The sequence below is a fragment of the Sceloporus occidentalis genome, unplaced genomic scaffold (assembly GCF_023333645.1).
Source record: "Sceloporus occidentalis isolate IW3139 unplaced genomic scaffold, rSceOcc1.0.p SCAF_4, whole genome shotgun sequence".
NCBI classification, from domain to species: Eukaryota; Metazoa; Chordata; class Lepidosauria; order Squamata; family Phrynosomatidae; genus Sceloporus; species Sceloporus occidentalis.
In genome coordinates this window covers 174,417,855-174,439,130 of record NW_028316984.1, presented here as the reverse complement: position 1 = coordinate 174,439,130, position 21,276 = coordinate 174,417,855, and the positions used below count along the sequence as shown (strand labels likewise).

General features: G+C 39.4%; 1 protein-coding gene and 1 long non-coding RNA gene across 4 annotated transcripts in view; one reads left to right on the top strand and one right to left on the bottom strand.

The window, feature by feature from the left end:
* FOXN3 (forkhead box N3) overlaps nt 1-21,276 on the top strand; it is a 170,432-nt gene that overhangs the window by 101,027 nt on the left and 48,129 nt on the right. The window lies entirely within an intron of this gene.
* On the bottom strand, nt 1,420-16,987 carry LOC149315031 (uncharacterized). The gene is made up of 4 exons (XR_016281018.1): nt 16,908-16,987; nt 9,153-9,227; nt 1,995-2,034; nt 1,420-1,585 (listed from the first exon to the last, which is right to left on the bottom strand). It is a non-coding gene; the product is annotated as an uncharacterized LOC149315031 (long non-coding RNA).

Below are 21,276 nucleotides of genomic sequence, written 5' to 3'. Positions count from 1 at the left end.
TACTGCTATAGTTTTTAAAATACTAGACTCTTTAAAAGGTCCAGGTGCTGTTGGGCATTAGTGCTATAAATCCATCATATATTAAAATAATCCCCTCCCCTCACAGTTATTTGCAAAAGCAAATATTTCTATCTTGTGACATAGTAAATATATCTGAATGTCCAAGATATATGATGTACTAAAGGATATCATTACAAGGTAGTAACTGACATACGTATGTTAATATTGCTTATCTGTTTCTGTTATAAAACTACTGTTGGTTACATAATGCCCTAGAATTTTTGTTTTTCCTCTACTGGTTATATACAATTACAGAATATCATCCTTTCATGGTTAATAATTTTTTGTTGCACAGGCTCCTCTTCCAATATATTTATATACACAGTGCTTTTTTAAAAGATATTTATTATCCTTAATTCATACTTATAAGAAAAACTGTATGCAATGGCCAGTTTAAATAAATCAGTGAATCTGCATTTGTTTTAGATTATTGGTGAGACACATTTCTTCAATTTTTTTCAATAGTACAATAAAATATTTTAGATCTGTGAAATGTATTCTCCATCTGATTGTAAACAGCATTATTGACTATTGACAGCATTATTGATGCAATAATCCATGTGTTTAATCAGATGACCTAATTCTATTACTGTATTATTATTAATATTGTTTTAATTTCAGTTTTTTTAAAATATTTGTAACTATATGTATTTCTATTTTTATTTTTTGTCCCCATTTGGGGATATAAAATGATGTGTGATATAAAATGATGGGTGAAAGGCAATTAGGAATAATTTTAATGGGTAGAGAACACTACAACCAAAGAGGCATTTTTCCTAATCACTATACTCTGTACTTCAAAGGATAAATACATATAGAAGAATGAAAACCTCAGTGCTCAGGCAAATTGGTGTTGGTGAAGATGTTCCAACAAACTGTGCTTTCAGTTTCATACCAGTGTAGACACCAGAAATTTAGTGAAAAAATATCACTATATTACCTTTACACTAAAACGTTTTTTAAAAAACTTACATTTGGTTGTTTACATTTACATTTAAAAGAAGATATTTATTTTAATTCTAACCTCTTTAATTCTACATTACTGTACTTTGCTGCACAAATACTTAGTAGAATACTAGTAAAAAAATCGAGTTTCATTTCTCACTGTCTCCCTTTCCCATGCATGTTTTGATCTTGAGAGACAGAGAAACAGCTGCATGACTTTTTGGATTTGTGAAACCCTATTTCTTACTCAACCAGCAACTGAAAAGGAATGAGTAAAGTCAGAAGGGGAAAGCACACACAGGAAGGATGTGAGAAATAAAAATCTCAATCTGTACATGTGAAGCAAAACCCAGACCCACACCAACCCACATCTACAATACGGTGCAATAATCTGAATCTTACATATATGACCAGTACATTATTTTAAAGAAACAACATGCCACAAGATAGAGGAATAGGTTGTTCAGCAGTGAAGCAATATCAGTGTCTTATTGCTTCCCTGGGGAGCCTTTGCTCTGCTGTGGTCTTCTTCTCTGCCTTCTTGTCATTCCAGTAATTTCCATCCATTTCTCAGGATATACTTTATGAAAGAGAAAAGAGAAATAAAGACTTCTGGCCCATAATCAGAAAGAAACGTGCAGTTCACATTCAAAACTCCCAATACATTCTCCTTTGCTCTATGAAAACCCAAAAACAATTTGAGAAATCAGCCTAAAGTCTAAAATAGTAGGTTTGGGTACAAATTGGCTGATAAAAGTGGAAACATTGATAGAGAGGAATTAAACAAAAATACAAAGGATTGCTCAGGATGTATGAAAAATAGTTGACTGCTCACATCCAAAACCTTAACTACAGGCTTCCTTTTGTATTAGTTAATGCACAATAGCCAAGACCTTACATTAGAGAGTAGTACTATCTACACAGTTTGGTGTCCTCCTCCCATCCATGGCAGCTGTCAAAACCCAGGAGGAGCTACTGCTGTTGCTTACCAGTGGGGAGGAATAGGTGATTCTGACTGTGAAGAAACAGCTGTTGGAGAGAGAGAGAGAAAAAGTGCACTCAGAAATGGAGTTATCCTCTGTTTCTTCCTCCCAAGAGCCCAAATCAGTTTGAATTGCCTCCCATCTACTCCTTGCTCTCCTCATTGGTAAACAGAAGCAGCAGCTGCCCATTCCTGGGCTTGCATCTGCTGGGGAAGAGTTTGAGGAACTGAGCAGAAGGGCAAGAGAATACTCCCCTTTGTCATGTCCAAAAAGGAATGTACAATGATCCCTCTACATTCGCTGGGGTTGGGGTGAAGGAACCCTGTGAATGTGGGAAAACCTCAATTATTTTTTTTAGAAACCCACTATTCTTTTTACCTAAGACAACACCTCTCTTGGAATCTCCAGGTCCCCCAGTGCAACTCTGTGGTCAATATCTGTCAGAAGTTGATCATACAATCATGCTGGAGGACCTACAAATGCCTTTTCTTCAGCATAACTCTATGGCAGAGTTGTGCTGAAGGACCTAGATTTCAGAGAAATGCCAGCCACAGATGCTGGCGAAATGTCAGGAATAAACTCTTCTAGAACACAGCCACATTGCCCGAAAAACCCACAGTTTTTTGTTTTGTTTTTGTGAAGCACATACAGTTGGTCCTTGGTAACCACTGGGGTTTGGTTCTACTAGCCTCTGTGGATACCAAAATCCATGGATGCTCAAGTCCCATTTAATACAATAACACAGTAAAATGGTTTCCCTTCTATGAAATGGCAAAATCAAGGTTCGCTTTTTGGAATTTCTATATTTTAAAAAATATTTTCAAATTGTGGATGCTTGAATCCATGGATAAAAAAAAATCTGTGGATGCCAAGGACTGACTGTATTTTGAAGGAATAAAAGGCATGGTCTGCGATCCATAGATAAAAATGTTGATCATAAACACATCAGTAGCAAGTTGCGCATGAGCAAGTGATATTTTCTTCTGAACTCAGAGTATGTTGGGGGTTGTGTTTTTTCCTCCTTTTTTCCTCCTTTAAATGAAGGTGGCTTTGAAAAGCGTAGTGTGGCATTTCCTGTTCGGCTGGGGTTTATACATGATATCGTGCTTGTGGTATGTGAAATGTTACTGGTTGCCACAGCAACAGATAGTTGGCCTACAGTGAGGAAGGAAATGTGACCGTCAAGAAGTCTTGAACTGGGAAATGGCTGAAACTGTAGAAAGGCATCATATTATTGGGTTGCAGAATGCCCTTTTAGAAGAATCTCCTCAGCAAATCCATTGAGTCCAGTGTAATGTCTAAAATCTGGCAAGTGATAGTGTAAATGTTCTATTTTTAGATTTTAAAGGATTTGCACAGCTTGCAGGTTGCACTTCTCTGCTTTTACTAGAGAGGCAAAGAAAAAAAATTGAATTCTTAATAGACCACATAGCTGGCATTTTGCCTACTACATATTCTCTCCCATTGTTCACATATAAAACAATGTTTCTATGTCTGCACAGTGCTGGATAGCACAGAAGAAATTGTAAGCATTCTTAATCTAGTATCTTGTCCCTGGTAGTTAATGTCCAGTAGGTCGTTTACAAGGTTAACATCGCTATTGTGTTTCAGCAGCTTTAATGGGGATAGAGTATGATAGTTGCAATGGTGACTGTGGGCTTTTCACATTCTCTCTATATCTCCTAAACTAGGGATTTTTAAACTAGGGGCTATGTAGGGATCAAGAATACATAACAGTTGTGAGTGTATAACTCTAGGTTACTCATTTGTAATTATCATAGATGATAGAGCTGAGTATGTTTAGCCTGGAGAAGAGACAGTGAAGAGGTGATATGACAGCCGTGTTTAAGTATTTGATGGGGTGTCATATTGAGGCTTGTTTTCTGCTCCTCCAGAGACTAAGACCTGGAATAATGGATATAAGCTACAAGAAAAGAAATTCCACCTAAACATTAGGAGGAACTTCCCGATATTAAGAGCTGTTTGACAGTGGAACACACTGCCTCAGAGTATGGTGGAATCTTCTTTGTAGGTTTTTAAATAGATGCTGGATGACCATCTGTCAAGGGTGCTTTGATTGTGAGTTCCTGCATGGCAAGATGTCCCTTGTGGTCTTTTTCAATGCCATGATTCTGTAATTATTATTATCGCAGTGGGCCCTTGGTATCTGTCAGGGTTTAGTTCCAGGACCCTCTATGGAAATGAAAATCTGAGGACACTCAAGCTCCATTATATACAGTGAGGTGGTAAACTGATGTTTCTTATATAAAATGGCAAAATCAAAGTTTTCTTTTTGGATTTTTTAAAAAAATATAGTTTTAAAAACATTTTCAAATTCCATATACATGGGATTTTTAAATACCTTGACAATACAAGATTTCTCTGAGTTTTGTGGGGGGGGGGGGGGACAACACCAAAGTCTATGAAATAAATTTGAAGGGTTTATTATATATAAGGGAAGATGACCGTGTCTCACCAGGGTGGGTACAGATTAACAATCCAATCAGACCTGTCAGATTGTGTATTTGCACATTTTGTGTTTTATTGAGCCATACTTCGGCACTTTCCATAAACTGACCAAAGATTAGTATTAAAAAGGAACACTCTCTACTGTGTGCTGTTCTAAAAACTGGCTTTTGCAATTTACCTTCAAAATTTCCAGCATTATTTTTGGGGGAAGTTAAATTTTTAAGGAAAGAGCTCTAATGGCATAGTTGTAGTAGTGTAACAGTAATTCTACTTGGAAAGTGGCTATGAAATCTACTAGCTTATATCAGCCAGAATTGGGGATATATCAGGAGTGTGTGTGTGTAGGGGGAGAATATCCCATAAAGAGGAATCTACTTTGAATTCCCCATTTGGGCCTACAACTTTTGAAGACACTGCTAGTGGCAAACAGGTCTTTCATGGATATACTGGTGGCCTCTGTAATGGTTGTCTACTGCAGACTGGTGCAGAGGCAGAGATAAAAATGTATCTTAGGTAGGGTTGCCATATCCCACCTGTGGGCGGGACTTTCCCAGTTTTGGGCGGGTCTGCATGGTCCCACCTCGGTTTGCCCCTGACCCCGGGATTTCCCCGGGCTGAGGGGAGGATTCCCTCCCCGCTTGGGCTCCGCCACTGCCGCAGCAAGGCCGGGGCCCAGGCCGGGAGGGAAAGCCTCCCTGAAGGGAGGATTCCCTCCCCGCTTGGGCTCTGCCGCCGCCACAGCGAGGCCGGGGTCCAGGCTGGGAGGGAAAGCCTCCCTGAAGGGAGGATTCCCTCTCTGCTTGGGCTCCGCTGCTGCTGCGGCAAAGCCAGAGCCCAGGCTGGGAGGGAAAGCCTCCCCTCAGCGAGGCTCCTATTCAAATGTAGGACACAAAAAATGTATCCTACATTTGAAAATGTTGTCCTACATTTGTCCCTGTTTGGCGGTCCTGACGTATGGCAACCCTCATCTTAGGAGATGAAGACAGGCGGAAACATTTTTATTATAAGATTTTATCAGATGGAATAATACACACAAACGTTTTTGTTTTTTTTAAAAAATATGTATATTGGGTTTAGGTTTGGTTTTGGTTTTGTTCTTTGAATGGTTCCTTTTCTCTGATTGTGTTATCCAAAAGACTTAAGGCATTTAAAACCTAGTTTCAGACTATAACTGTAGGAATAATAAGGAGTGTCATTGAGCCAGTACTCTTCCAGGAATTTGTGTTCAGTACAAAAATTGAGCTTGCAGTCCTATCAAAAATTCACACCTGGTTTTTCCCTGAAATTTTATTTGTTTCTGCCTCCTGATTTATTTTGCAAGGGTGGGGAGCATTTTTCTTGTTGTTGACAGACAGGGTTAATCCTTCTAGAGCTACTGTTACTGATTTTATAGAAACATGCCTATATTTCCATAATTCATAAATATTCCATTAAGTATAGGGATAATAAGGGAAGCTGTAGGTGTTGTTGTTTTTAAGGTATTAATATTCCAAACAATTAAATTGCTGATTTGAGAAAAGTAGAAATTATGATTGCTTATTAGTGAATAAAATGCAGATGTTCATTTTACTCAACAGTTTCACATGAACACCTCAGGGGAGTGAGTGGTACAATATGGAAAACTTGATCCTATCTAACAGAATATTAAACATGTCTGTACTGGAAAGGCTTAGCGGAATTGGCTACTAAACATGATGTGATTTGCAATGCATTCTGTAGAAACTACTTGAAAGGAAAGCCACAATCACTTCATGATTTTGCTTCTTTAGAAAATTATAAACAGAGGCACATTGTTTATTTTCTACTTTCATTTTAAAGATATGATAATTCTGAGTGTTCAAAAGTTATTTAAATAGTTCTACTCCTTTTTAATCCAACCATAGAAATCTGTAGCAAATACACAGTTTGTGGCTAATTGCCTTCAGATCTACCTCTACTCATAAAGACCCCCTGTTCTCAACCTCTCTGCTCAGGCCCATAAGCTCCCGGATTGAGTCTATCCATCTGGCATGTGATCTTCCTCTTTTTCTATTGCCTTCTTCCTTCCCTAGCATTACTGTCTTTTCTAATGAGTCATGCCTTCTCATGATGTAGCCAAAGTACAAGAGCCTCAGTTTGGTCATCTTGGCTTCCGGGGAGAGTTTAAGCTTGATCTGTTCTAGGACCCATTTGTTTGTCTTTTTGGCTGTCCATGGTATATCCTCAGCATTCTTCTCCAGCACTGCAACTCAAATGAGTTGATTTTCTTCGTACTGCTTTCTTCATATCCATGCATGGTGATGGGAATACAATGGCTTGGACAATTCTAACATTAATGCTCAATTGCACTTTTTAGGATCTTTTCTAGTTTTTTCATAGCTGCCCTTACCATTGCTAATCTTCTTCTGATTTCTTGACTGCAGTCTCCATCCTGATCAATGTTTGATCCAAAGTACGGAAACTCTTTTCCTATTACAATTTCCTCATTGTCTAGGCTGAATTTGTCAAGATCCTCCATGGTCATTATTTTTGTTTGGGGTTTTTTTAATGTTTAGAAGTAAGCCCACCTTTGCACTTTCTTCTTTGGCATTCTTTAATAATTGTTCCAAATCTGTTAATTTTTTTGCTAGTAGTATGGTGTCACCTGCATAACTTAGAGTATTGATATTATTTCCTCCTATCCCCACTCCTTTTTCCAAGCCAAAATCTGCTCTTCATATGATATTTTTTGCATACAAGTTGAATAATTAGCATGATAGAATGCAGCCTTGCCTGACCCCTTTACCAACTGATAACCATTCTGTTTCTCCATCTTCTGTTCTAACAGTAACCTCTTGTCCTAAATACAGATTTTTCCTCAGGATAATCAAATGTAGTGGCATTCCCATTTTTTAAAGAGCCATCCATAGCTTTTCATTATCTTTGCATTTGAATAGTCTGCTATAGTCTGTAAAGCACATACTGATTTTTTTTTCTGGAATTCCTTGGTATGCTCCATTAGCCATCATATGTTTGCAATGTGCTCCCTAGTAGTTCTTCCTTTCCTGAACCCCACTTGCACCTCTGGGATTTCTCTCTCCATGTATTATTGGCACCTGTGTTACAGAATTTTGAGCATAACTTTGCTTGCGTGGGAAATTAATGCTATGGCGCTATAGCCATAGGTCTATTGTGTCTAAAAGCAGTATTTTGTGGGTGGGGATGTATATTGATTGTTTCCAGTCTGTTGGCCATCATTTTGTTTGCCATATTTGTTGACATATATCAGTTGACACCAGAGATGATGTTTTCTGTGTGAATTCTAGCAGCTCAATTGGAATATCATCTGTTCCTGGTGATTTATTTTTCCCATTTTCTCTTATTGCAGTTTCCACCTCACTTTTTAGAATTTGGGATTCTGCCAATTTACATGGCTTTAAAAGAGCATAAGATATTTATCAAGGTTAGGATCATATATTGCTAATAGTCAAGATGATTATACATCATCTCCTGCATCAGAGGCAATATTCCTTTGTATATCCATTACAGAGAGAGGTGAGATGAGACAGAGGGTACAACTGTTCTCATGTTCTGTTGGTGGGCTTCCCAGAGGCAACTGGTTGGCCACTGTGTGTATTATAGTGCTGGATTAAATGCCTCTTTGATCTGATCAAACATTGCTCTTCTTATGAGAGGGATTTAGCTTTCTTGAGCAGTTACAAATATTTTGTTCTCCTCCCAAGAGCCTGCTCAACATATAGAAACAAGATCTGACTGTAGAGCCTTTCTGTGTACAACCGCTTGTCAAACTAAAATTGAGCAGTCCCAGGTTCAGATCTTCTCTCAGCCATGAAGCTCACTGGGGCTACAGCAATCTCTCAGACTAGCTTATCAAATTTTTACAAGGATAAAATCGGTGAGGATGGCAATGCCTTTGAGCTTCTTGGAGGAAAATGAGATATAAATGTTATACAGATGGAACCTCCTTATCTGAAGTATTTTGGATTTTTTTCATATTTTGGAATATTTGCACATACAGAATGAGATATCTTAGAGAGTGGACCTTAATTGAAACATGACATCCATGCATGTTTTGTATACATTTTACACATTTAGCCTGAAGTATGTAGAGAGATCTTGTAGCACCTTTGAGAGTAACTGAAAGAAAGAAATTGGCAGTATGAGCTTTCATAGACTTCAGTCTACTTCCTCAGAAGGTAATTTTAAATACCATTTTAAATAATTTTGTGCATGAAACAAAGTTTGTGTACACAGAACCATCAGAATACAATGGTTTTGATATCTCAGCCACCCATGGAAAAAGTTTTAGATTTGGAAGTATTTCAGATTTTGGAATGCCAGATAAGGGATAATCAACTTGTAGATGTAATTGATTTCTAAGTCTGATCTTGACAGAGTCATGGTCAAAGTGACTTTAGTCTTTCTTTTCATCATGGTCAGCTCCCTCCCTCCTTCCTTCCTTCCTTCCTTCCTTCCTTCCTTCCTTTCTTTCTTTCTTTCTTTCTTTTTTGGGGGGAACTTAAGAGTGAACTTTATTTTAAAAATGCAGTGGTGACTGTGTTGCCCATAAAAAAACAATCCCAAATACACATTGTAGTGATAACTGTAGGTCATGTTGATGTTTGAAAACCACTGGCTTCTTCAAAAGACTTAAATGATGCAAAGTTATGCAGGGGAATTAAAGAGGAGTGTTAGAACCACCAGTCTGCATCTTACCTGAGGTGTTGCTGTTGAGCAAGGGTTGATGTGGATAGACAGGTTAGGCCTCATCTCCTCATGGTCATGCGGTGACTATGAATAAAGGCAGTAAAAGAAATGCACTAACATTTCATTTTTACATTACTTTAAGTTATTAATAATTTCCCAGGCTGTAAACATGCCTAGCGGGATGTGGTGGCTTAGTGGTTAAGTTGCCAGTTCTGCCGATTGGAAGATGAGAAGGTTGGCACTTCGAGGCCCAGGTGTTGCATGATGGGGTGAGCTCCCATCACTAGTTCCAGTTTCTGCCAACCTAGCAGTTTGAAAGCATGCAAATGCAAGTAAATTGATAGGTACCACTTCTCAATGGGAAGATAACAAGTGTTTGGTGCAGTCATGCTGGCCACATGACCACCAAAGCAGTCCTTGGACAATACTGGCTGTTTGGCTTAGTAATGGAGATGAGTTACGATGAGACATTCCTGTCAAGTGACTACTTTTACCTTTTTCAACATGCCTCGGCTTTGGAAAGCTATGGTACAAATAGTACCTTCCACTTTATCTGATATGTGATCTTCTGAACAATCTGTATTATTCACAATTCCCTCCCTGTTGTAACAGGTTGGATGAGTATAGAATGGAAGCTTTGGATTCACCAATAGAGCTCATGGAAGTTACTTTTTTTAAGTTATTTTTTTCCCTCAGTGTCAGTTAAGGACTTTCAGTATCTTTTTTTCCCCAGTAGGAGTGATGGAAACTTGTATTTGACACACCTGTTGAAATCTATGGGATTTTAAAAGTTCTTAACATTTGAGTGGATCATATGCTGTATTGGGATTTATATGTGGTGCAAGCTTTGCAGCTTACCCTTCTCAGGGCCATTGGAATCTTGAGTAAAAATAGTGTGAATTTGTTTTGGAAATTGTTGTTTGCATCAGTCTGTTTGTGGGAACAATGAAAGGAGCTCCCCCTTAAACCTAGACATCTTTAAGTGCAAATACTGCTTTAAACAGGCTTTTTCAGCAACAACAATATTTGCTGTGTTTTAAGAATCTAGAATGGAGCATTTGGGAATAATCTCTTTATACAACTCGTCTGCAACGTTTGTGCTCATTTACAAAGCGGTCAGGGTTTAATGATGATGTAAAGTTGTTTTAGGTGTTTGAAATCAATAAAATGTTGAAATCCTGTTCATGCCAGCATGTATCTTTTAAACAATGGGTGTTCCTTGCTGTGATGTTACACTGGCTTCGAGCCAAAATGTGTCTTGGATTTGCTTAGTGGCATGCTTTTTTTACAATTTTCTTTTTCTTAAATATAAGGAAGGTATTTGTTAATAGAACAACACTGAATACCAGGTTTAAAGAGCTTAATGCATGGATTGGAAAGACCAGGGAGATGCTTAACTATTGTAAAGCAGCTATCTATCTTGAAGTATCTTCAAACAGCTCCCTGTAGATATCTGAAAGGCTAAATGGTTTCCTCAAAGCAATATGGCTATGTATGTCATGTTTGGGATAAATACAATGGGTAAAAACAGCAGTCCACATTATAAGAATCATGTAAATACATAGTGATACATGCCTTGTTTACATCCCCTTTAGTTTTCTGTAATGCACTGTACATGCTGTAGGGCTGCCTTTGGAAAATGCTCTGAAACTTCAGTTGGCCCAAAGACCTGCAGCCAGGTTGTTAACTGGTGCTGGCTACAGGGACCACACAAATCCACTGTCCAACAGTTCTGTTGGTTACCAGTCCATTTCTAGGCACAATTCAAAATGCTGGTTTTGACCCATAAAGCCCTATATGGATTGGGTCCAGGTTATTTGAAGAACCATATCTGCCTTTATGAGCCAGTTAGAGCTCTAACATCATCTGGAGATGCCCTTCTGTCTGTCTCACCATGCTCTCAGGCTCATTTGGTGGCAACAAGGGAGAGGGCCTTCTTAGTGGCTTCTTCCAAAGTTTGGAGCTCCTTCCCTGTACAATACAGCATATGATCCACTGAAACGTTAAGAACGTACGTGTATATACCTTATATGCACATATGCACATTTTACATTACTGAAACAAACGTCCATATATCAATAATCATCATTGTTCATAGCCAACCTTTCTTCTGATTTAGGGGCTCAAAATGGCTAACATGTTTAAAACAATATAAAATCATTAAAAAGTATAAAGATAAAATTTTAAAAACAATTTAGGAAGTTAAAAACATTAAACATTAAAAATATTAAAATATATTAAAACATTTATGTACAAAACCTTAAAATCCAAATCACACAGCATTTAAAGGCCCAACCCTCATCAGTTTGTAAACAGTACAAAAACGTACAAGCTCACACCATAAAATATGTCATTCAAATTCACTTTTTTAAAAAAAAAACTGTGTTTGAGTTTACTGTGGGATATAAACATTTAGTATGTGGTGATTCATCTATGATGTCTCATGTCAGTGTTGATGATTCTCTGTATTTCTGCAGTCAGAGGATGGGTGTATATTTGTGCATCAGCCTTTTATTAGAGCAGTATTAGAAATGGGACATTATGACAAGCTAGACTGCAGACAAACTACTTAGAAGAGTATCTTTCTTTTCACAGCCATGACTTGGCATGTATACAGCAGAAACTTCTCCCTCGCCTCACACCTCCTCTTTTGCCTTGTTGGAAATGGCGCAGGCAGGCAGGCTCCCAATTTGGAGTCCATTAAATGAGCACAAGTCACTTATTTTCTGTTTAGTTGTTGTGGCAGCAAAACCAATGGATGAGAAAAATTTAGCCACTCAAAAGAACCAAACCCTTGCCTAGTTCATGCTGTTCAGAAATAGTGCTTGAATTCTGTAGAATAGTGGCCTTTGGAATAAAAGCTTCTGAATGATCAAACTTGCTTCATAATTTTGTGGAAATAATGAGGCTTTCATTGCTTTTTAAGCCCTAGACATTTTTTCAACCTAACAATATAAAGAATAAAGGTGCCCTAATAGGTTATATTACAAAACTTTCCTGAAAACTTCCAAATGGTAACTTCTGAATCAATGGCTAGACAACTTTTGCCTGTCCATTTCTAGATGCAATTCAAAGTATATCTCCCCATATGAGCCTGCCCAGACCTTGAGATTTTTAGGAAAGGCCCTTCTTCCAGTCCCACCTTCTTCATGGTATACATGATGGAGACACAAGATAGGACCTTCCCAGTGGCTAGCCAAGCCTTATGAGGAATGAGGAAGCTGAATATATTTAGCTTAGAAAAGAGAAGACTGAGAGATGATATGATCGCGATCTTTAATATCTAAAGGAATTTCATGTAGCAATTGAAGCCAGCTTGTTTTCTGCTGCTCCAGAGACTAGAACATGAAGCAGTGGATTCAAATTACAAGAAAAGAAATCCCATCTAAGCATTAGAAGAACTTTTTTTTTAACTGTAAGATATATTAAAAGTGGAATAGGCTGTCTTAGATGGTGGTGGGCTCTCCATCTTTGGAGGTCTTTAAACAGAGGTTGGATGGGCGTCTTTCCAGGGTGCTTTAGTTTGTACCCTGCATGCCTGGAGGGTGAACTAGATGGTCCTTGAGGTTGCTTTCAATTCTAAAATTCTGCCCGTAGGCTCTGGAATTCCTAGGGTCTTGAGTGGCTCCCTCATTTCTTTCCTTCCATTGGCAGGTGAAGACTTATTATTATTATTATTATTATTCTGACAGGCTTCTAGAATTGATGTCTTTAAAAGAAAGGGCTTTTAAGAGGGTGTTATATTGTTTAAAATCCTGCTGTTTTTAACTGCCTTTTATCTTTTGCAAGTCCATATTTTAAATTCTTTTAATATTGTGAATAATTTAATTCTATTTTAATGTGGCATTTATTTATTTTAATCATTTTAACTTAGAATCATAGAGTTGGAAGAGACCATGCAGGAACTCTCAGTCAAAGCATCCCCAACAGATAGCCATCCCGCCTCTGTTTAAAGATCTCCAAGGAAGGAACTTGTAAGAAATGTATTTCAAAAGTTAACAATAGCTACTACTGCTATTTCTAGCACTCTGGTGAGCTATATGATTAGTTAAGTGGGAGTTTATGATGTACACATATGGGTGCACATACAGACACACATACCATTTCTGCTGCAGATCCCTGGTACGGAGTGGAGCCTTTAATCTTGCCTGTGTCTGTGAGTTGCTGCTCAGTATTCCTGAGATAAGGTATAAGAAATTTGACCCTCCACTGTTCTCAGTGTTTGTACTGGAAAAGAAGGCAAGCTGGCATGACTCTCCATGCATGCCTTCTTTCCCAGCATTCCAGTTTCTGCTGGCAAAGGGGACATGCAGGGAGAGTCATTCTTCCAGAAGAACTGGCTTTCCCACTAGCCCACCAGATGTTTGGAAGACAGGCAGAAGCCCATATCTCCATGGAAATAGAGTGACTGGGGGTAAGTTACCTCACATTTACTGTGTGACAGGAGATAAGTGGAATGAATAATGTTAGCATGCAAAGGACATTCCTGCAAGCCTGAATGGTGCATGTTCTGCGCTAAATGAAAGAAGGCTATATGAGCATTTCCAGAATGTTACCTGACAGCTTATTATATTTATTATATTATATTATATTATATTATATTATATTATATTATAATGTTCTTCCTTGGAGAATGCAAGGTGGCTTACATAGACAGCCTTCCATCTCAGCACTGACCAAACTAACTGTGCTTAGCTTCAACTAGGATGTTCCATGATGTGCCTCCAAATGATATCCTGGAATCATCAGACACTAGAAATGGTTCACTCAGAGAGAGAATGCACAACGTGATTTTGCTTTTTTTCAGGACACACACCACTTCCTTCTCAAGACATTTTTCCTCACTTGGCACAATATATCACAGATTGAAATTGTATTCCTTTGCCTAATGAAAGAGTACACTTGCTGCTATGTCTCTCCAACTTCATGAAATTATACTCTATGTCTAAATTTACTAGATATCACCGCCATCCTGGAAAAAGTTTTATTTTACACGAAGCTGAGTTTTTAAGCTGTTAAGGCTGAGGTACATATTACCCATTCTACAGGATGCTGCTGCAAATGCCATCCCCAGCAAGTTATTTTGTAATGTCTCCCTTGTTATGTTAAAGAATATTTACTTTGTCACATAATGTTAAACTTTTTTGATCTAATGATTGAGCAGGAGTGGTTTTCTATAGCAGCTGAATCTCAGTAATACTTTTATATTCAAGGTGAATAATGTCATGGATGAAGTGAAACCAGCAAAAGGAAAGAGAAAGTAGTTGAATGCATTGCTAGGCTGTTATTCGTTTAGGTGCTTGCATAAAGTAAAGAGGAAAAAGGCCTCTGGCAATTATGTAAGAAATGTAATTTCCAAAGAGCACTTAGTGTTGGCTAGAAAAATACAGTGGGTTTTCTTTTTCTGGTGTGCCCCTGGATTAGAAAGAATGGAAAGAGCCAAGAGGAAAGAGATTTGGTTGTAGTTTCTTTTGATAATATGAAGCCAAATGAGAGAGATGGGTCTGCTGCTCAGCAAAGAAGTATTCATATGTTTGTCTCTAAATATATACTCAATTGAAGAGAGGAAGAATGACCTGCTTTTGGCAGCCCTGCCCCCAATATACATGTGTTTGGCACAAGGTCTGTGAGGGAAAACTAACAATTTATGGAAAGAGAAGAGAAGATGGGAGAGAAGGAATGTAGCCGCTAGCAGCACCTTTGAAACAAACTGATTTATTTTAGCACAACGTTTTGTGAATATCTATCTGTTTCTTCAGATACATTGAAGGAATACAGTATTAATGCCACAGTCATCTAAGTAGGCACATGGTTGTGGGTGTGGGAACCAAGTGTAATGCAATATAGTGTGATGCAAATTGCATCACTAGCCAGAAATCTTCAAAGAGCTCTGTAAAATGATAACAGGTTTGTCAAGTTAGTCTCAAGATGTTAAAGCAATGCATTACTGCTGTTTACTATTGTAGCAGGAGAATTTTTTGAGGATAATTATTTTGTTGTATGTGTAATTCTAATAGAAGCCCATATATTTTGTTTCTGTGTGTCTCTCTGTGTGTATATATGTGTGTGTAGTATGCCGAGAAACCAGTGTGTATCTGTTCATCTTTCTACTAATGGATTGGAATTTGTGAACAATAAATCAGCAGGTGACTTGTGAACAAATTCAATTCAGCTCTTTCTTTCTTCAGTCTTTTCTTGAAATTTTATTGTTTTCAAAGTCCCATTTGTAGATCTGAGGCTGCATCCACACTACAGAAATAAGGGAGTTTGACACCACTTTGACATGGCTCAATGCTATGGAATTCTGGGGTTTGTAGTTAGCTAGCCTTCTGTGTCAGAGAGCTCTTGTGCCATGACGAACTATAAATCCAAAGATGAATGTCCAAGAAGGTTGACATTCTCTGTAACTGTTTTTTAGATATTGCTTTTTATGATGTCACATTTATGCCCATAGAAACAGTCCTATTTGTCTCATGTATATTTAGAAGAGACATTGGTGACAGCAGATGGCATATGTCACATTGAAGGATGAGCAAGTAAAAGCACTCTGGTGTTGTGGGTGGTGTTACTAGGGCCTACTTTGCTGCTGCCAGCATACATATGGGGACAGAGTTGGCATCTGGTCTAGTAGTCCCTATATTTCCTTCCATATTATGTGGCCTGTTATAGAAGTTGTTTAAGGCTGGGGAGCTGTCTGTGTGGAAGTAAAAGCCTGCTACACAGAAGCTTTGAGAGGTGATCATTAGTCTCCAGAATTCGTTGTATGTAGATTATTGGTGATACATTAGAATGCTCTAGGCTGGGAGCTGTAGGTGGCAACTTGTGGCATTCTGTAATTTTGCAGTTTTAGTCTGTTTTACAGTAGATTGTTCCTGGGTACCAATCTTGCATTGCTGCTATTTTTATTATTATTATTAACGTCACTGTGTACTTTGTGAAACATCTGCTTTTTATCCATAGGTTCTGAAGCCAAAGTGATATCTTGTAAATCTGAGCAGAAACAGTTGTACTGGCAGCCTTGGCTGTCAGACTTAGCACATTACTATTTTTAATGTTTTTTAAAAACTGCAACTACACCATGATACAAGTAGCTTTGGTGCTAGTCATCGCATGGCACTGCCTCTGACGCGTGAGTCCCCTGTCCCTTTTCATGGCCAGGGGAAGTCCATGAATGACCCGGCAATTGCACATGTCTCCAGGTGTGAAATGTTGCTCCAGGGCAGTTGCACGATTGCCAGTCATGTGAGTCAGTGTTCCCTCCTTCCCCCTGTCCTCCCTCCCCCTTCCTGTTCACAAGCACCCTGAATACCTTTATTTATTTTTTCCTATTTATTTTTTACTTTTTAAGATTTCAGTCACAGCAGCAGAGCTCCAGAATTTCACAAGAAAGTGTGTGTGTGGGGGGGGGGGGGGACCAGAAACAAAAAATACCCCTGAAAGCATGCTGGGTAGGGCATAAAGCAAGGAGTCAAGGTTAAGGAAGTGTCAGGAAAAGAGTGTGATTGGAGCAGCAGCCATTCAGAGAGGTGCTTTGATGGCTGGCTTGAAAGTAGTATGTTGCCTCTCCTCTCCCCCCCCCCCCCCCAACTAGCATGACTGCTGCAAGAACTGAGATTGTGCCGAAGAATCCTTAGAGCATCCTTGGCACATGCTCTGAGTTTGCATGCATTCATGTGCATGCATGTGCCTTCAAGTCATCTGTTGACTTATAGCGATCCCATGAATTTCATAGGGCTCATGGTTGCTGTTGTTCTATGCCCTTACCTTTCTCTCAGGCTGAAGGATTGTGATTTGCTTAAGATCACCCAGTAGTTTTCCATGCTCAAATAAGGATTCAGACCTTGGTCTCCAGAGTTGTAGTCCAACCCTCAAACCACTACACCATGCTGCCAAACCCTAAATATCCAGACAAATAGACAAAATCACTACAGAGAAACAGGGCTCAGAATTGCAAAATGTTACCCAAAAGAATGTTGGGACACTCGACCTAGTAGTTGGAATTGCCAGCTCCCTGCCCATCTAATTAGTAGCTTCACTTTAATTCTCATCTTAGCAAACGCCACAGATGGCACTCAGCAAGCCATGACAAACCTTGAAGTAAAAGGGTTTTTTAAAAGTTTTTTTCACTAGCCTTTTCCCAACAAAGTGACTGGGCTGGTGGTAATGACAGTCTAAAGCATCTGGAGGTCATCTGGAGGATTTACGCCATACACTCTTCCTCCGTATACCATTCTTGATGTATATTTGCTGCAGTTATCCACACCTCTTGCCAGGTGACTGAGTGAGTCACCTGGTCAACTTAAAAAGGAATGATGAAAGGTATTGTTTTCTTCTGTTTCTTTAATTAAAAGAGGTAACTTGATAGGAATCACTCACCAGGACAAACTGTGTTGTTCATTGAGCAACACTCCCCCATTCCTGAGATACCAAACTTTCCAGTATAACAGGGAATTGCCCAGTACTTAAAACCCAGCAAGGTGCCAGTAGACTTGGAGTGTCTCCAAATCTCTTGCAATAGTCAGACCTTGTTTGCCACGGCTTTATTCATAATGTTTCAGATTGCCGATTGCTTTACTCTGGGCATTGTAATAAATGAATGTTAAGGACTCTAGGTGCCAAATAACGGGAGAGGTATCAGTCACTTTGTCACTGTGTTCAACACCATTTGCTGTTGCATCCTGCATGGCACTTAGGAGTGCACTGGTGTACTGCAATGATTTTCACACTTTGATGGAAATGAAGCATCTTTTCCCTTCTGTGCTACATTTAGGTACATGGTAGACTTCAATTTTTATTTAAAAAATGGATACAGTATGCAAAATAGACCTTTCCTCAGCTAGTATTGAAATGTATGTTTGAGTCATTATTTTTGAACCGAAGCTGTAATTTTAGACAACTCTTAAGGGATTTAATATTTATCCATGTTTCCATATTTGCTGAATGTTTTAACTGAAGCTCTGGATAGTTTAATCAAAATAAACACCAGACATGGTAAAACAACAATCCTAAATTGCCTGGTGCTTGTAGATTTGAAGTTCATGGGCTGAAACTAGTGCACACAGTTGTTTGTGTGTATATGCTTTGAAGTCACCTGTCAATTTTTGGTGACCCCATGAATTTCATAGGATTATCTTAGGCAAGGAACACTCAGAGATGGTTCTGCCATTTCCTTCCTCTGAAATATAGCCTACAGCACCTAGTATTCATTGGTAGTCTCCTATACACATACTAACCAGAAGTGGGCAACTGTGTCCTTCCAGATGCTTTTAGTCTACAGTTCTCATCCATCCTAGCCAGCCTAACCTGACAGTGAAGGATTATGGGGTGTACAGTCCAAAAAATCTAGCTAACCATTTGCTAGACAGAGTAGACTTTAATACAAGGGTGGTATGTCATAGAATCATAGAGTTGGAGGAGACCACAAGGGTGATCGAATCCAACCCCCTGCCATGCAGGAAATCACAATCAAAGCATCCCTGACAGATGGCCATCCAGCCTTTGGAGGTCTTTAAACAGAGGCCATCTGTCAAGGATGCTTTGATTGTGAGTTCCTGCATAGCAGGGGGTTGGACTCAGTGGTCCTTGTGGTTTTTTCCAACCCTATGATTCTGTGAGATTCCAACCCTTGTAGTAAAGTCTACTCTGACTGACAAATGGTTAGCTTCCTGGACTTTTTCCAGAATCTCTTAGCACACTGCTTTCTTTTGAGATTTGACTGGGTTTGTTGCTATCTACTTCACATATGAAAACTTACCTGGAAGTGCAAAGGACTGAGCATAGGGTCTTTCATTCACACAAAATGTGTGCTTTGTTACTGAGGTGTAGGTCAAGAGTGAGAAGTTGCACCCCTAGCTGTGACCATTGCCAAGATTCACTGAAGTTGCCACCACCAGCATTGCTGCCAACTTTCATAAAGCAATATGAAATCCCATCATCCTCAAGGAATATATTTTGTGGGCATTTAGCCAACTTTTCTTCCCACTTCTTTCAAATAGTGTGGACAAATTCATCATTTTTTTACCTCTTATCATTATTTTGTTAATTGCCTCTCGTGCTGGAAGGGTGAGAGGGGATGGAGAAAATGGAAGACACCCTGTTAAGAAGCAGGTACAGAAAATATGAACTTTTTAAACTCTTCAAACGAATTTCAAACAATGACAAGTGAATAAGATTAGGTGTGATGAGACCTCTTCCAAGGCAAGAGCGGTACTTTATGTGCCTAGTGGCCTTAAAGTTCTGAATCCTGTTAAACCTGTTGGTGAAATTAGAGCCCACAGTCCCTTTATCTCTCATGCCCAACTGTGTTGCTATGGCTTTTATTTTAATCACATAGCAACAGTGTTTGTTTTCTCAGGGCTTGCCTTATAAAAACATAAGGTTTCACCTGGTGACACCAAACCACAATTCCCATGAACAGATTATTGCCAGCTTCATTCTGTGGGCACTAGGAGTTTTCAAGGAACTCTGTCCTTGTTCCATAGCCCAGTTTTTCTGCCAGCTCTTCCATAAGCACAGTCATTGCTTTCAGATTTAATCCTGTAACTCTAGAATCTTGAAGCAAGAGGATCCCAGGTGTAGGAAGTATCTTCTCTGAGCCCATGCACCTGAAAATTCCTTTACATGATAGAAAACGCTTTTTCTCTGAGGCCTGTTAGAGCCTGCAACAAAGCAAATATAGAAAACTGATCTGAATAACAATTGAGATACTTTGTAAAGTATTTAATATAGGCCAGTTTTCACACTGGCAAGGGTAGCCATAGCTATTAGAAGAATAGGAAATAACTAGAGACATCACTGGAGGGGTGTAGAGGGTGCGGACTGCACTGGGTGACATCTCAGAGAGGGGATGACACCTGGTTGGGCCCTCTGTCCGCGGTGCGGTGTTGGCATGCAGCACTGCTGCTGATGCCTGTCCCTTAGAATCATTGCATTGTGGAGTTGGAAAAGACCACAAGGGCCAATCCAGTCCAACTTCCTGCCATGTAGGAACCCTTCTTCTCTGCTGTTATGGCTTTCTCAGCTGAGAGAGCCAAGGCACCAGAGAAGGAGGCATGAGTACATGCCTCTGCCAGGTGCTCTACTGCCCTGGCTCTCCACCCAGAGAGCCAAGGTAAAGAAAGTGTGGGCGTACATCCCTTCCATCCCCTTCAGCTGCCTCACTTGCCTTGCTGCCCCCCAGCAGCCTTTTCTAGGTCTGGCAGGATAGTGGGTGGTTTTCTAGGGGGACAGATGAGCAAGGCATCAGGAGAGGAACTGATGGTGGGGCAGTCCACCTGCACCCCGGCAGCCCTTTCTGTGCACTCACACCGGATAACACCAACCTTAGTGATGCCCCTGGAAGCAGCATCCCAGTTAGTCACATATACTTTCACAGCACTGACAACATTGGCTGTTCTTGATGCAAAAGGATCTTGTAGCTCCTTTCAGTCTAACTGTGAAAGAAGTTGTAGTAAGACTTGGTCTGCTTCCTCAGATGTATACTGATATTTCAGACTAGCATGGCTATGTCTCAGAATTGTACTTGAGGGTCTCTGTGTGCTTTAGTTTTGAAGCAGCAGCCATGCCTTTGGTTGCCAGTGCAAATGTAAGGCTATAACAGATCTAGAACAAGGACAGAAGGCAGAGAGCCTGTAAGCTCATAAATTCCTTAAATCTCCCCAATGATCTACCTTTGATTTTACAGGCTTTTCAGTATCGTTTTGTTTTGTTTGTTCATTTATTTTTTTGCAGAATTAACCATATGCTTTATTTTATACCCAGTGGAGTCAATGAGGTTTTACTAATGAAAAAAGGAGTGCTGCTCTTGATGATGAGCAATAATATATATAATATATTAATTGATGGGAGATAACAACAAATATGTACCGGTAATACAAAATTCACTTCCTATGTATTTGTTGGGCCAATCAAAATGGTTATGGAGGAGTGAAAGGACACAGGAGATGATGAGTAAGGTCCCCAAGGAGGCGATGAGAGCGTCTTGCTGATCCAAAGCATCTGATAGCAGGTTAGGTTTGCTTTTGTATAGAAGAAAAAGCTGAATTAGCAGTATCAAAGAGAGGTTGCTTGATGTAAATATTTTAGAGCTCTTCATTGCACACAGGGATTTTTCTACCCCCTGCTGGACACATAA